Raw genomic sequence first — 16,612 nt, 5'->3', positions numbered from 1 at the left:
GGTTGCCTGCCTGGTGATGTCACCACCAGCACGCGTGGCGGCGGTGGTGGTGGTGGTGAGGGAGGGAGGGAGGGGAGGGGCAGGGAGGGTGCTCGCTGGCGAGTGTGGGAAAGGGAGCGAGCAGCAAGCAGAGAGCCTCAGGGACAGAGAGAGAGAGGCACACGCGGGAGGGATGATGGTGGTGGTGGTGGGGTCTCGAGAGAGACTCGCGGCCAGCCGGCGGTACAAGCCACTGCAGAAACAAACACGTGTGTGTATGTGTGTGTGTATGTGTGTGCATGTGTGTGCGTGTGTGTATGTGTGTGTATGTGTGTGTATGTGTGTGTGTATGTGTGTGTGTATGTGTATGTATGTGTGTGTATGTATGTGTGTATGTGTGTGTATGTGTGTATGTGTGTGTATGTGTGTATGTGTGTGTATGTATGTGTATGTGTGTGTATGTGTGTGTGCATGTGTGTGTCTGTGTGTGTATGTGTGTATGTGTGTGCATGTGTGTGTATTTGTGTATGTATGTGTGTGCATGTGTTTATATGTATGTGTATGTGTGTGTGTATGTGTGTGCATGTGTGTATATGTATATGTGTGTATGTGTGTGTATGTTTTCGTGCGTCTGTTTATGTGTGTTGGTATCGGGAGCGGTGGCGCAGTTGTTAGCGCGCTGCGCTATCGGTGACGATTTTCTGATCCGGTCCTGAGGCCTCCCCTAGGTCGACTCAGCCTGAAATAAGTACCTGGTGTGGTGTGTAAACATCAGCACTGGGGAGACAAAGGCGACTGGGGTGGTGTTTGCGTCACCACACCATCGTGTGTCGTACCGGCCTTCACAGATGCTCGCTAACAGCACTTGCCGGAACAGCCCGTGTGGGCTAGTATGGCGGATCTTTGTTTTTGTATGTCATGTGTGTGCGTGTCTGTGTTGACGTGAGTGGGGGAGCGGCGCCTTAAGGATTAGCGCACGGATAGCAGAAGGGCTTCAGAGTCGACTCAGCCTTAAATAAGTAGCTATAGTGAGGTCTGTCAACATCAGCACTGGGAAGACAAAGGCGGCCGGGTGTGGTGCTGGCCACACCGACCTCCCCCCCACACGCGTTAACAGCACTTGCCCAACAGCTTGTTAAAGACTACCCCGGGGTGTCTTTGCTTTTTTTGTCGGTGCAATGTGTGTGTGGGTGTGTGGTGGCACCTCAAACCCGTGACGCCGTGGGGAGGCCGTTCATCGAGCAGTGGGTAGATCATGGCTGGTGGCTCAGCGGTAGAGCGAGCGGCTGGCTATTGCAAGGTCGCACGTTCAAATCTTGGTTAAGCGTTGACCCAGCCCATCATCCCTTCCTCGGGAGGGGTCATCTAAATCAGGACCACTTTGTGGGGAAGTCCACAGTGGCTCTGCCATGGAGGGTCTCGCCCCCACACCCCCGCCACAGCAACGTGGAATCTCCACCACTGGCTAAGGGAGGAGATCCCGTCGAGTGAGTGTCCTCAGTACATTATCAGTGACGTAGTGACTACATTATCAGTGGTGTAGTAACTACATTATCAGTGGTGTAGTAACTACATTATCAGTGGTGTAGTAACTACATTATCAGTGACGTAGTGACTACATTATCAGTGGTCGTAGTGACTACATTATCAGTGGTGTAGTAACTACATTACCAGTGGTGTAGTAACTACACTATCAGTGCTGTAGTAACTACATTATCAGTGGCGTAGTGACTACATTATCAGTGGTGTAGTAACTCCATTATCAGTGCTGTAGTAACTACATTATCAGTGGCGTAGTGACTACATTATCAGTGGTGTAGTAACTACATTATCAGTGCTGTAGTAACTACATTATCAGTGGCGTAGTGACTACATTATCAGTGGTGTAGTAATTCCATTATCAGTGGTGTAGTGACTATATTATCAGTGGCGTAGTAACTACATTATCAGTGGTGTAGTAATTCCATTATCAGTGGTGTAGTGACTATATTATCAGTGGTGTAGTAGCTACATTATCAGTGGTGTAGTGACTACATTATCAGTGGTGTAGTAATTCCATTATCAGTGGTGTAGTGACTATATTATCAGTGGCGTAGTAACTACATTATCAGTGGTGTAGTAATTCCATTATCAGTGGTGTAGTGACTATATTATCAGTGGTGTAGTAGCTACATTATCAGTGGCGTAGTAACTCCATTATCAGTGGTGTAGTAACTACATTATCAGTGGTGTAGTAACTCCATTATCAGTTGTGTAGTAACTACATTATCAGTGGTGTAATAACTACATTATCAGTGGTGTAGTAACTACATTATCAGTGGTATAGTGACTACATTATCAGTGGTGTAGTGACTATATTATCAGTGGCGTAGTAACTCCATTATCAGTGGTGTAGTGACTACATTATCGGTGGTGTAGTAACTACATTATCAGTGGCGTAGTGACTACATTATCAGTGGTGTAGTGACTACATTATCAGTGGTGTAGTAATTCCATTATCAGTGGTGTAGTAATTCCATTATCAGTGGTGTAGTAACTACATTATCAGTGGCGTAGTGACTACATTATCAGTGGTGTAGTGACTACATTATCAGTGGTGTAGTAATTCCATTATCAGTGGTGTAGTGACTACATTATCAGTGGTGTAGTGACTACATTATCAGTGGTGTAGTAACTCCATTATCAGTGGTGTAGTAACTACATTATCAGTGGCGTAGTGACTACATTATCAGTGGTGTAGTGACTACATTATCAGTGGTGTAGTAATTCCATTATCAGTGGTGTAGTGACTACATTATCAGTGGTGTAGTGACTATATTATCAGTGGTGTAGTGACTACATTATCAGTGGTGTAGTGACTACATTATCAGTGGTGTAGTGACTACATTATCAGTGGTGTAGTGACTATATTATCAGTGGCGTAGTAACTACATTATCAGTGGTGTAGTAATTCCATTATCAGTGGTGTAGTGACTATATTATCAGTGGTGTAGTAACTACATTATCAGTGGCGTAGTAACTCCATTATCAGTGGTGTAGTAACTACATTATCAGTGGTGTAGTAACTCAATTATCAGTTGTGTAGTAACTACATTATCAGTGGTGTAGTAACTACATTATCAGTGATGTAGTAACTACATTATCAGTGGTGTAGTAACTCCATTATCAGTGGTATAGTGACTATATGATCAGTGGCGTAGTAACTCCATTATCAGTGATGTAGTAACTACATTATCAGTGGCGTAGTAGCTACATTATCAGTAGCGTAGTAACTACATTATAAGTGGTGTAGTAACTACATTATCAGTGGTGTAGTAACTACATTATCAGTGGTGTAGTAACTACATTATCAGTGGTGTAGTAACTACATTATCAGTGGTGTAGTGACTACATTATCCGTGATGTAGTAACTACATTATCTCTTTCTAGATCCCATCCGTGAAGGATGTCATTCCTGACTTACAGTACCCCGGTGTTTACAAATTGAGTTGTGCCTGCGGTGACTGCTTTATCGGGGAGACGAAACGACATATTTCTGACCGAATTCGCGAGCACAAATCAGATTTGAAACACGGCAGAACGAATTCTTCGGCAGTAACTGACCACTGCTACAACACAGCCGGTTCTCATGATATTGTTTTCTCCGATACCAAAGTACTCTGCAAACCTCCCGGGTACCACCAAAGATTTGTCCATGAAGCCATCCAAATATACAAACATAGACACAACTTCAACCGAGAGAATGGTTTAAAATTAAGAAATCATTGGAACGATGTCATCAACCAAGCCAAACTCTAGCTGCCTTATAATTGTACAGCCATAGTAGTTATTTACCTTTCCACACACTGCTTGCATGCTTTGGAATATAACCCACCGGCGAGCATAACAAAAGGCGGCTTAATCCGAGCTCGCTTATCTACTTCCGCCATCGACATCACAAAGTTCCAGGCGTGTCTGCAGCTGCAGCACACAGGTCGTCACCTCACCAGCTGATACCCCCCCCCCCCACGGCCCATCCTGGCCCCTCCCTTCTCCCCTTAACCAGTATATAAGGTCCTGTCTCTTAGATCTCTCTTCACTTGATACAGTAATTTTGCTACACGTCTAGACGTCTTCACGTCTACACGTCTTCACCTCTTCACGGCCTCAGCTGCGCTTGAGATGGGAGAGCCCCCCCGCCACATTCCCACCTTAGCAAGCGAGTGGCGAGCGCCACGCTCGTGGTTGTGATCGATTACCGACAAAGGCAGCTCAGCCCCTCGCTAAGGGCCTCAACGAGTTCCAGATCTGCGAGTCGCAAGGAGGGGGACGACGAGCTGCTCCGCTTCGTGAGTGGCCCCACGGGTCGAGGCGGGGACGCCGAGGGCTTCGTGGCGAGCTCCGGGCTGGATCCCGTGGGCCACGGTCGGGCTCCGGCTCACACACAGCGTGCCCTCGGCTGGCCGCCCCAACATCTGCTGGTTCATCATCTTAGTCGTCATCGTCGCTGGCATCGTCACGATTTAATTTTGATGTCATCGTCATTTGCTTTGTCATCATCGACGTCATCTTCATCAAGTGTGTCTGTTGAACTTCTTTCGCACCGTACGTAGCCAACCGTGCTAATCGGAGGTGCGGGATCATCGTCACCATCAGAGCTGCCATCGATGCATAGTAATGTTGCCTGCGTTGTGCTTCGCGAGCCCGGCCGCTGATGAAACCGAGACGCGAGAAAACTCATCCAGAGCCAGCGCGTTCAGAGCAAATACCGGCACCTTACATAAGTCGAGGCCAAAAGGCCACTCGGCTGAAAAACATATTTACACTTTTATGCGGGGGGGGGGGGGGGGGGTGCGGAACGGAAGCCTATCTGTTATTTCTCTTTCGGATGCTTGTGCAGGGCGGGGGAGGGGGTGGAACTGCTGCGAAATAAACGCGGCGGGAGCCCTCCACCTCCACCACGACCACCCCTCTGCGCACGTGTCGCAAGACGCTTCACCGGGACGAACAAAAACAACGACATCTCGGCGGCTCGCCGCACGTTCACGAGAGAAGCACGCTCACAGAGCAGGGCCTTGAGCGCGGCGTTGCGGCTCCCGTGCGAGCGAGCGAGCAAACGCCCGGGTGGGTGGGTGGGATGGATTACACCGCAGTTCCGCGGACGGCGGCGCGGTGAAGGTGGCCGATTGTTCTTGAGGGCCAGGAAGAGGGCGGGGGGGGGGGGGTCGAGCTGCGATTGCCCACACCGCGCGCGCGGAACCGCAAAATTCAACGCATTCATCCCATGTTGACCTCCTGCGCTCGCTGGGTTCCGCAGGGGAACTGATGGCGCTTGTCCAACTCGGACGTGGTGGGGAGGGTGCGGAGAGATCGTGCTCCACGCACAGACGCGGCCTTACTCTCTCTCTCATCTCACCCGCGCAGGCTCCGACAAGCAGAGCGCTGTGTGTCGCCCGACACATCGAACCAACCCATCGCACCGCAACACCCGCGGACGCGCCATCGCGGCACCGCCACGGTGCCACCGACTGGACTCATCCGCACCCATCGCGTCGTCTCCCATCGCATCCTCAGCCATCAGCAACATCGCCCCCCCCCCCCCCACGTCGTCTTCACCCGCCTCAGCCTGCACCGGCGAGAAGATGCGCGGCCAATTTAATGAACGAGTGGTTTTTTGTTGTTGTTGACACGCGTAAAAGACTCGCCCACGCAACACCTCACGCAGATTGAAGCCAGAATCCGTAGCTTCAATACCAGCGGCTGGTCACCTCGTAGCCCGAGCCTGCCACACCGAGCATTCTCGCATTCCCAGATGGCCGCCCACTAAAGTACTTGCCAGGTTCAAAAACATGATTAGCATTTCGCAGTTTGACGAAATGGGATAATTTGTGGGCACCGTTGCTCGTATCGAACGTTTCTCCACGATCCATTCTCGCCACAGCGTTCCTCGTGTGCCTCTCGTGTGGAGCTGTGGGCGACTCGTGGCTGAGATTGACTCGCAGATTATTGCAGGTTGCGTGCAGACTAAGCCATGAATGCAATTCGCGTTAAAACCCCGGGGCACAACAACTCTGACAGTGTGTTTTTTTCTATTACATTAAAACAAATCTAAATCACATCTCAGATGTGATGATGCTATGCAGACGCGTCGATATACGAGCCGGGCATGATGGCGCACGTACGGACCCACGCCTGCGATCCGGCACTTTGCAGGCGAGGGGTTTGCGGCTCACGGAGGAATTTGTGGAACTCCCACAGCCGCTGGCCCGCGAGGTGCTCACGAGATGGCAGCGGAGCAAGTGGGTTCGCAAATCGACGTGTGCAGATCACCGCGTGTTTTTTTTCTCCTTACGCATGTTGGGGTTTCTCTGGGCACTCTCGTGTTATTGCCACCTGTGAAGTCAAACGTGAAATTGTCTAAACGTCTCAATGCAGATAAAGGTAAAAGTGCGGATGTGAAATGCCTTGCTCACTCCACTGCGGTCTGAAATCCCGACAATCGAGGAAGCTCACGAGAGCCCATCGGTATGTTGTACTCTACTCAATGCAGGACTCTCTCGATAAATATTCCAGGGACTTACAAATACACGGCATTACATAATTGTACAATGCATTCGGCCCGCGTTTACGCAGTGGGGACTGTTATCGTTTCGTTTATGATCGGCCTTCCACGAAAATCGACACAACTGAACAGAATCCCACGCAGCTATCCGTGCTGAGAAAGTGTCCGCCCAGCGTGCGTCTGCTCCGTGTTCACACGTGGCGTTCCAGACACCCACCGTCTGCCACCCGAGGGGACATAACGCGGCGTTCGCACCCAGTGGGGGAGACGATGGGACGACGGCGCTCGCTCGCCGAGACGGAGGGGACTTTTGCCCGGAACAAACGGGCCACCGTGACCTTCCGCGCGTACTCTGACACACAGCAGCTCCCGGCCGCACAGACTCCAAGAGCAACAGAGAGATAACTTGAATGTGAGTGAGAGGCTGCGAATGGCCCTGGAGAATACGGCCAGTTCATTTCTCCGCGCGCGACTTTCGAAGATGAATGGCACAAGGGGTGGGACAGTGAAACGAATTCATCACAGCCATATAAGCACGATCACTTGTTTTATTTTTTATCTCAACAGCTCTGGGTGTTTACATAGACGCACGTTGTTTACAGTTATAGTTTGTGCTTTCGTGTGCAATGTGTAATCTTAAAATAACAATAATGCTTTTTTTTTTTAGTGGAGACATTTTCGTTAGGAGGGTCTTGCAATGTGATGCTTCGCCGATTCCGTACAAGGGGTGATTCGCTTTGTGTGGGATGAATCCAGAGAACACGGAGAAAACCGCCCCACGCATACGAGGGGGTAAGACTCTACTATCTGCACAGATGGGTCCATGAACCCCCTTGCTGTACTCGCGTCTCCTGGCCACCATGCAGTCCAGGCCTACCATCCCTTGCCTCCAAAGCAATGGATCACAGAATGAGTCGCTCCGCTCCCAGGTCAAGAAAATCACATTGGCAGCAATGGCACCACATTTTGCATGCTGCCTAGAGTTGGACATCATTACTGAACATCTGTGAATTACTGGTCATCTGTGAAAAAGAGCTTTTTAGCTCATCGGATTCCTCACGTAATAATACATATTCAGATTCTGATAGCGTTGCCACCGGTTCTGGTTTCCCCAAGATCATCCTCTATTGGAGGTAGCCGCTATCCAATCTGCAAGTCTTGCCGAGAGATTAAAAGTCCTGTTTTTTTTGTCAGTCATGAAATAATCCACCACTTAAAACAATGCGTTTGAGCGCAGTTCTCCGCAGAGCGAGATATTATTCTTCCTACCACGATGTGTCCCGTTTCTTTTGTACCTCGGAGGTGGTAGCCCCACGGATGCCTCCTGTTGGTGTCTGGTGATGGTGGTTGGTCACATTGCTCAGCGAAAAGGCGGTGGTGCGTTGTCTTTGAGTTGTGCGCCTTTTGGCGTCATCTGGTCCAACACCATGTGAGACTAGGCTCTAAGAAAAGCTGTCTCGGGTGTGGACCAATCAATTTCAAGGACAGTGCATACATTATCAGAGCTGTCTTTTTGTTTGCATTTTGACCACAAGTGTTGTGGTTAATGCAAACATGATCCCTTGTATAAAGGTGTCAGTTTTGTTGGCAGGTAAAAGGGTAAACACCTATTACTACATCGCCGTCAACGTTGTCGTGATCGTGATCCGGCACCTCCGATTTCGCACGATTGGCAAAGTACGGACGCGAAAGCAAGTTGAACATACACACGGTAGGAGGAGATACGTGTCTCGAAATGAGAACGGTTATAAGAGCCGTGGAAATGAGGAGTACAACGGTGGCACTTTCCCTCCGGTTCTCAACAACGGCACCCACGACGCGGCCTGTGGATAATGGAATGAAGGGGGGGGGGGGGTCAGGGGGGGGGGTCAGGGGGAGGCCAGTTGGCATTCAGTCGTGGGCTTCGAGCGACTCCTGGCCGGCCCGGACTTGAAGAGCCCCCGCCTCGTACGCACCGTACACTCTGAGCCGCGTCTTGCGAGAGGGAGTGGGAGATGAGTGCGGTGAGCGAGTGGAGGAGCCGCCGTCAACGCGGACGCTTCGCCCTGCGGAACGTCGCTTGCTCCCGTGATTGATCATCTCCCACCACCACCACCACAACACCCACCCACCACCCCTCGGTATTCGCTCTTCCTTATTTGTTTCTCTCTCTTTGGCCGTCGCCTTCGAGAGGCGCCACCCTCGCTGGCTGGCGAGTGCCAAGGGGGCAGCGCTGCCCCGTGGACTTGGACCCGTGACACGTCCCGCGCTCTGCCGACGCGAGACGCGGCCCTCGGGATGGCTCCGACCGCTCGCCCGCTCTCGCGACCACCTGTCGCCCCATCTTCCCGCCGAGCCCGATTCCTCCGTCCTCGGCGATGGCAACATCGTCATGGAGGAGTTGCCCTTCTCATCCACACACATTCACAAAGGTAAAGGTCCTTCATATATATACAGCTTGCACAGACTGCAGGGGCAAGTTCTGTGCGTGAGCGCCACGTGTAACACGAGGGATGGTGTGGTCAACACACCTCCCCACCGCTTTTGTCTCCCCAATGCCAATATTTACATACTGCACCAATGGCTAATTTCAGGCTGAGCTGACCTAGGGGATGTCCACGACCGGTTCAAATATGTCCTCGCGAATGTTGGCCCTTGAGCGGGAATGGTTATTCAAGCATCCGGGTTCATGGCCGAGCAATGCGCTGACTACTGTGCCATCGCTCCCCCCTCTCACACACACGCGCATACAGTAGCAGCACACTCGCACTCATTCTGATCTGCATGCGACAGGGGCAGCAAGCACTCGACAGGACCACGCAGTGGGCTATAGCCAACGCGGAGAGGTGTCCCAGTGGTGTAGCTGTCGAGTGTGCAGGCGGTGCAACTGCGCAGAGATTCTGGCATCGAACGGCAACCCCGGAATCGTGCCAACTTACCGAATGAATCGCTGCAGGTCGAACCGCTACGTATGTGCCCAGTGAGTTTAAACGAATGACACCATGCACACATGCTCAGCACTGTTATAACTGGACATCTGTGAAAAGGAGCTTAATAGCTCATCGGATTCCTCCGGTGTAAACAAATATCCTGATACTGATTATTAGTATTATTATTACAGGGATACGTGTGTGTGAGTGAGTGAGTGTGCCCGTCATGATTATCTGCAGCCGGGGCTGTGGAGTGTGGACCGGCGCGAGTGTGGAGGCAGCGGTATCATCCAGGGAGTTCGTAGCCCGACACGCTGCATCGCCACCTCCTCCCACTCACGGCCTGTCCAGAAAATATGCGCAACGCGCCAACAAATTATTGAGAAAATTAAGGAACGTGGCACCGAAGCAACATCGCAGCTGATGTTTATTTGTATCTCCCACTCCCTCCCTGACTCTCTCCCTCTCTCTCCAACCCCACCGCTGCGTTCCTGCCATCTGTAAACAGCTCCATCCTTCTGGAGCTGGGACAGCTTCTGGCTCTCGAGAGAGGGCCTCTTTACGATTCCACGCGGGCTGGTTACGTGGCCGTCTGGAGAAAGCAGGTAAATTATTGACCACTCCCTTGGAATGGCCGTCCATTAAATCATTTGTCGAGGCCTGCCCTGCCTCGACAAATGAATGCATCGACTTCCTCCAGAGAGACCCTCTCGTGCAATGTCAACACTTTTTTTAGTTATCGGATGTGCCAAAGAGAGTGTATTTATATCGGTGTGAAGCAGTGAGCTGTCGAGATGATCCAGCACTCACGAATTCACTCCGCTCACTCACTCCACCGGCGGAGAGTCACCTCCGTGCCACTTTTGTTTTGCTCCTGCCATGGTTACTGTTCACATGAACTTCACAGTTCACGTGATTCCTCCACCAATGTTGAGGACCCAGTCTACCAGGATGACCGTTTAGTCTCATCCACACTCTTCAACCACCACCGCCACCACCACTACTGACCACACTGCAGGCCACCTCACTTTTCTTTCTGCATCTTCCCTAGCACTGCTTCACTTTACGATTCTATTCCCAGCGTCTCTTTTCCCACAAGCGCCTTAAACAGCGTTGGCTCACTTCGAGACACGATACATATTACACCTTCAGTCGTGCTGTTTATTGCCGACCGCTTGGCGTTTTGGAGCCCTGCGCTCAAGCAACCATGATAAATAGCGAAACAACCCCCTCCCCCCCCCCAGGGGATCGAGTGGGGTATTTGTCGAGACAAGATTTAAAGCCCCTGGGGTCTGAAGTGAGCAAAAAAAAAACTTAGCTAAATCTGCACTCAAACATTCGTAAGAATAATAATAATAAGGCGAACTTTTAATGTGGCTGCTCCTGAATTTACTGCGTCTGTGATTTTGAACCAGGGCTCACGGCTTAGCGAAGACGTCGTGGGGCGCCATGGTGGCGAGATGTTAACTCCCTCGCCTGGTATACAGGAGGTCGTGGGTTTCAATCCCGACCGCTTGCCTGTCTCTCTCCGGGTTTTTTCCTCCACATTTATAAACATGTGTTTAAGGGCATTTGGCTGTTATAATTGCCACATGAGAAGCCACTGCCTGGAGCTTTAATTTGTGATTTAAAAAAAGAGCTATACAGCTCAGTGGGCCTTACCTGCTCCAAAAAAAAGTAGTTTAATAGTTTCTAGTTTTATATTCTCTCGGTATAAACGGTTTCTCCAAATCGTCCTGCAGGGAACCTGAAACACTTTCTCATGCTGACTTAAGCGTGCAGCCTGATCTCTCTCACAGCCACACACAAGGACAAAGACCCCCGTATAGCCTCAACAGACTTTTGCGACAAGTGATGTTCGTGAGCAGCACCTATGGAGGCCGGCACAGCACACGACGAGATGGGTGGCTAGCACCACGCCCGGCCGCCTTTGTTTCCCTAGTGGCGATGTTTACACACCACACGAGGTACTCATTTGAGGCTGAGTCGACCTAGGGGAGGCCCAGGACCGTATCAGATAATCGTCACTGGGGTTGGTAACCGTGAGCGGGAAGCGATTTCGGGTGGCCGGGTTCGTAGCGCAGTCGGCACTAACCACTGTGCCACCGCTCACACGCACACACAAAGACAAAGATCCCCCGTATAGCCTTAACAAACTGTAGGGGCAAGTGCTGTTAGCGAGCACCTATAAAGGCCGGCACGGCACACGAGGGGGTGAGTGGCCAACACCACGCCCGGCCGCCTTTGTCTCTCTAGTGGCGATGTTTACACATCGCACCAGGTACTCATTGGAGGCTGAGTCGACCTAGGGGAGGCCCAGGACCGGTGTCAGATAATCGTCACCGGTGTTGGCCGTGAGCGAGAACCGAACCCGTGTCGCCAGGTACGTAGCGCAGCGTAGCGCTAACCACTACACTACCGCTCCCCACACACACACACGCACACACGCACGTACACACGCACGTACACAAACATTACGCGCGTTGACATTGAGAAGCCCAGGGAAAAGTTCTGAGTTTGCTCAACGCATTCGCCCGTGGCCCCACTGAATAAAGGCTGGAGTCTGTGCTACCCGCAGCTTAATTGCCCATAAGTGCCCCTGTAATTAATATCAGCACCGCGTGCAGCGGAGAGCAATTACTCTGCTGCAGCCTATTAGCTCTGCGCGGAGCTCTGCAGCCCTGCAGGGTGAGGGGTAGAGACAGAGGGCAGCTACTTTGGTCTCTTATCCACACTCCGTTGTGTACCTTGTCACGGTGGCGAGATGTTAACTACCTCGCCTGGTATGCAAGAGAGTCGTAGGTTCGACCACGACCCTGACGCCTGTTTATTTGGAGTTTGCATATTCTCCCCGTGGTCGCGTGGATTTTTCTCCCCCCACATTTAAACTCAACATGCATTCGTAATAATTGGCTGCTAGAAATTTCCACGTGATAAGCCACTTTGTTGAGCTATCATTTGTTGGCAGATAGCCTCTGAAAAACAGCTACATAACTCAGTGGACCTTACCGGGTGAAATAATATACGTGACTTTACCGAAAGAACCAAAGAGTAGAGTTTACATACTTTAGTTTACATCCCGTTGCGTAGGTTTTTGTCAGCTGTGCAGTTGTGTTATACAGAATTTAAAAGCGCAGTCCTGCAAGTGCTCACTCGCGCCGCTGCTGGGCCGCCACGAGAGGGAGCTCTCGAGAGGCCCCTCTAGAGGGTGTTTGGTCTACTCTTCCACGCTGGCCAGATGTCTTGTGAGAGGTGGAAATACCCACACTTCAACACGACCACACGCGGTCTGCCGATCGACTTTGATGCGCCCATTGGTGGATAGAGTTGGAGGTAAAGTAAAGAAATTAGCTCCATAATTTCCACCACAGTACAACTGGGGTAGCTACAGTACAACCACAGTACAACAACAGCACAGCTGCGGTTGTACTGTATAAATCTCTTGCAATCATCCGTTGAATCAGTTCCTGGAGAAGCTCTCGGCACGTGGTGCGAAACGTCGGACATCATTGCCGATCTACACGCGGAGTAACCTCGTCACGTGGCTCTGCTGGAGTCGAGATGGTTGCCACAAGAAGATCAAAACCAAACATTCTGCAATTCTCGGGGCTTGAAATAAATCGGTGCATTAAGTGAAATGGAATTCATTGTGTTTGTTTTTTGTATTTTGGTAACCCGGCCAAAACCATTAACTCATAACACCGGAGCACCCTTGTTAATCGCGGGTGATTGAAATCCAGACCTCCGAATCTCAGCGGTGCGGGCTCAGCACGCTGGTATGTGTGGTATTAGACTTCACTAGCCATCAACACGCCTCACGCATGTTTACATTAACCCTCTTAGGTATCTCCACACTCCGGGACCTGCAATATATCATGTCTAACGTACAGTCCTTTGCCAATCCACTACTGGACGAAAGCCTCCCCACGCCACGTCAGGCACGTGGGTTGATTGACCATACTTCACCACAATTTGTGCCTGATGCACAAATGGAAAATTAAAAACTCTCCAGCGTGCGACTGTGGTCATCCAGAGCAAATCGTACGACGTGTCACGACGCAATGCCCCCATCCCCAAATACGAAGGTGACATCAGAGCGACGGCGCACTCCGCTGCTCCTCGCGCGGCGACCTGCTCTTGACCGCCTGAATGTGGAATTGGAGTCGCTGCTCTGCATCGACTCCAGCGGCCGTACGAGAGCAGAAGAGCACCCTGGTCCGTGCGAGTTGGGGAAGAGGGAGAGAGCCGCCGACGGTAGCCGTGGCCGGGAACCCAACTCTGGCCGCCGGGTTCAGAGGGCAGCGCGGTGACCGTGGCTTGCGAGGCGGAATCCCGTCGCCCGTGCTGGCACCTCCACTGTGGACCGCTGCCTGCGAGCTGCTCTGATGAGGGTCCCCGTTCCACAGGCGGCTCGCAACAGGAGCGACATGAAAGAGAGTCGGAGGTCTGCCGAGTCGGAGAAATCCTTGAAGTTCAAACAACGCGGAGCGCCGCGCCGAACGGGCCCTGACAGCCACGCCGCACGGGCATCTGACCCCGAACCCAGCTGCTCGTGTGTGGATAGCCTAAATTAAATGTGTGTGTGTGTCTGTGTGTGTCTGTGTGTGTGCCTGTGTCCGTATCTGTGTGCAGTGGGGAGCGGTGGTGTAGCAGTTAGCGCGCTACGCTACGAACCTGGCGACCCGGGTTCGATTTCCGCTCACGGCCAACACCGGTGACGATTATCTGAATCGGTCCTGGGCCTCTCCTAGGTCGACTCAGCCTCAAGTGAGTACCTGGTGCGATGTGTAAAAATCGCCACTAGGGAGACAAAGGCGGCCAGGCGTGGTGTTGGCCACCCACCCCCTTTGTGTGCCGTGCCGGCATTTATAGGTGCTCGCTAACAGCACTTGCCCCTACAGTCTGTGAAGGCTACACGGGGGATCTTTGTCGTGTGTGTTTGCCCGTGTCCGTGTGTGTGTGTGCGCGAGCGGGCGAGTGTGTGTGTGTGAGGAGCTGAGCATTCGCGTGTGTGATTCAATGTGAGCTTGTGTGCGAGTGTACGTTAGCCGGTGACTGAACGAGAGTTTGAGTGGGTGGTGAGCTTGCGTGGATGTGTATGCGTTGACACGCATGTGTCTAAGTTGGAGGCTGTCTATTTGACCTCAAACGCACACAGAATCAGCCGTCCTTGAGTAAACATTCACAGTCCTATTTGTACTGTACCATTATTTTGAACCTGGTCTGCTTTCAATAATTATTTTATTTGTTCAGCAATCTTGTTATACGCCACTTTTGTCACCTTCCCACTTTGCAGCCTTCTTTGCTGAGTTCTTTCATCATTACCAGTCGTGCATTTCTATACAGGTTGTCCTAATGGTTACACCTTTCTTCCTGTATTTGCCTGTATTCCATCTTTCTTAGGCAATTTCCAGAAAATATGTTTGAATTCGTGTCCTTACCAGATAACCACCGCGGTGTAGCTCTTCCATCTCTCAGTCATCCCGACTCTCGGAAGCCAAGGCCTTAGGAACACCACCGTCCTCTCCCCGCCCAAACAACCAAAAAGAGAGAGAGCTGGCTAAACGCGACTTTGCGTGTAACAAATAAACATCCATTGATTCTAAACTCTCCCTTTAATAGCTACATTGTAACCGAAGGATGTGTTGAGTTGGTGGCGGTTGTTGTTATTGTTAAAAGGAAGCACAGGTCGTTTCTCCTTAAACACCCACAGCGGTGTAAAGGCAGGGGGTAAAGCGGGGAGGAGAATCCAAGCAGCACTGATGCTACTTCACCTGCGCAGGTGAAGACATCGGAGTCCCGCGGGGCCGTAGCCACCTGCAGGTGCGGCAACCCAAACAAACATCACCGCGAGCGCGCGCGCCTCGGCAAATTAAACGGCGCGCGTGCGCACATGGCTCGCGCCCGCCTTGCCCGTGCACCCACCAACCCACCCACCAACCCACCCACCAGGCTACAGACCCACCTACGAACCTATCCACCCACCAGGCTACCAACCCACCCACCAACCAACCCACCCACCAACCAACCCACCCACCAACCCACCCACCCACCAACCCACCTACCAGGCTACCCACTCACCTACCAACCTATCCACCCACCAGGCTACCCACCCACCAACCAAACCACCCACCAACCCACCCACCAACCCACCTACCAGGCTACCCACCCACCTACCAACCTATCCACCCACCAGGCTACTCACCCACCCACCAACCAACCAACCCACCCACCAACCTACCCACCAACCCACCCACCCACCCACCAACCTACTCACCCACACACCAACCTACCCACCCACCAACCTACAAACCCACCCACCAACCTACCCACCCACCAATCCACCCACCCACCAGGCTACCCACCCACCCACCAACCCACCCACCAGGCGCGCTGCTCGCCGCCCTCTCAAGCGTCCGCGGGACACGGCCACGAGGCGATCTGCCTTCTCGCGTGCAGCCGAGGGGGCTTTGTTGGCTCTTTGCCGCTGGAGGGTCGGCTGGGGTGGTACAGCACCACTGTGCCACCACCACCGTGCCACCACCACCACCACCGTGCCACCACCACCACCGCCACCTCGTCATGGCTCACATCCCTACGCCCGTGCTCGGCCAGGGCCAAAGTAAGAGCGCAACCCGCATCACGAATATCCCTTCGCGCCAATCGTGGGCGGCGGCGTAGTAGCTCGTGTGTCTCGCAGCAAGAAGCAACCTGGGTTCGATTCCTGACACGGGCGCCTTTCTGCGTAGAGTTTGCATTTCCCCCTCCCTGTTCTACATGGGTTCCTAAAGTTATCGAACCGATTAAGGTTATACAAACTTGGCAAACGAGATGCCGCAAATTATGATAATTATTATGAAACTGAGCACTTCTGCTAATGTGAGGGCTGTAATTCAGTGTCAGGCTGCGAGCGTGGGTCGTGAGCTCGAGGAGACGAGTTTTATTATTTCCACGATGCCCGTGGCCCCGCTGGTCTCTGTGCTCCCTGCCGGCGGGGAGCGCCTCTCCCGGGCACCGCTCGGCGTCTCCACCCCCCAACCCCCCACGGGTACCCGCAAGGCGCAGCGCAGGAATGCACCGTGGCCACAGGAGCCTCCCCTGCTCCTCCTCCTGCTATCACACGGACAGGACAGATCAAAGGAATTCAGGTAATGCGAAAAATTCCACTCATACTCTTTCAACA

General features: G+C 52.1%; 1 long non-coding RNA gene across 1 annotated transcript; it reads left to right on the top strand.

Moving 5' to 3' along the window:
* Nucleotides 1-8,695: 8,695 nt before the first annotated feature.
* On the top strand, nt 8,696-14,103 carry LOC133347383 (uncharacterized). The gene is made up of 3 exons (XR_009755704.1): nt 8,696-8,931; nt 9,938-10,034; nt 14,062-14,103. It is a non-coding gene; the product is annotated as an uncharacterized LOC133347383 (long non-coding RNA).
* The last annotated feature ends 2,509 nt before the right edge of the window (nt 14,104-16,612 follow it).

This window comes from Lethenteron reissneri, chromosome 26 (genome assembly GCF_015708825.2).
Source record: "Lethenteron reissneri isolate LAM-NWPU_2019-01 chromosome 26, ASM1570882v1, whole genome shotgun sequence".
Lineage (NCBI taxonomy): Eukaryota > Metazoa > Chordata > Hyperoartia > Petromyzontiformes > Petromyzontidae > Lethenteron > Lethenteron reissneri.
This window is presented reverse-complemented; position numbering and strand designations above follow the sequence as displayed.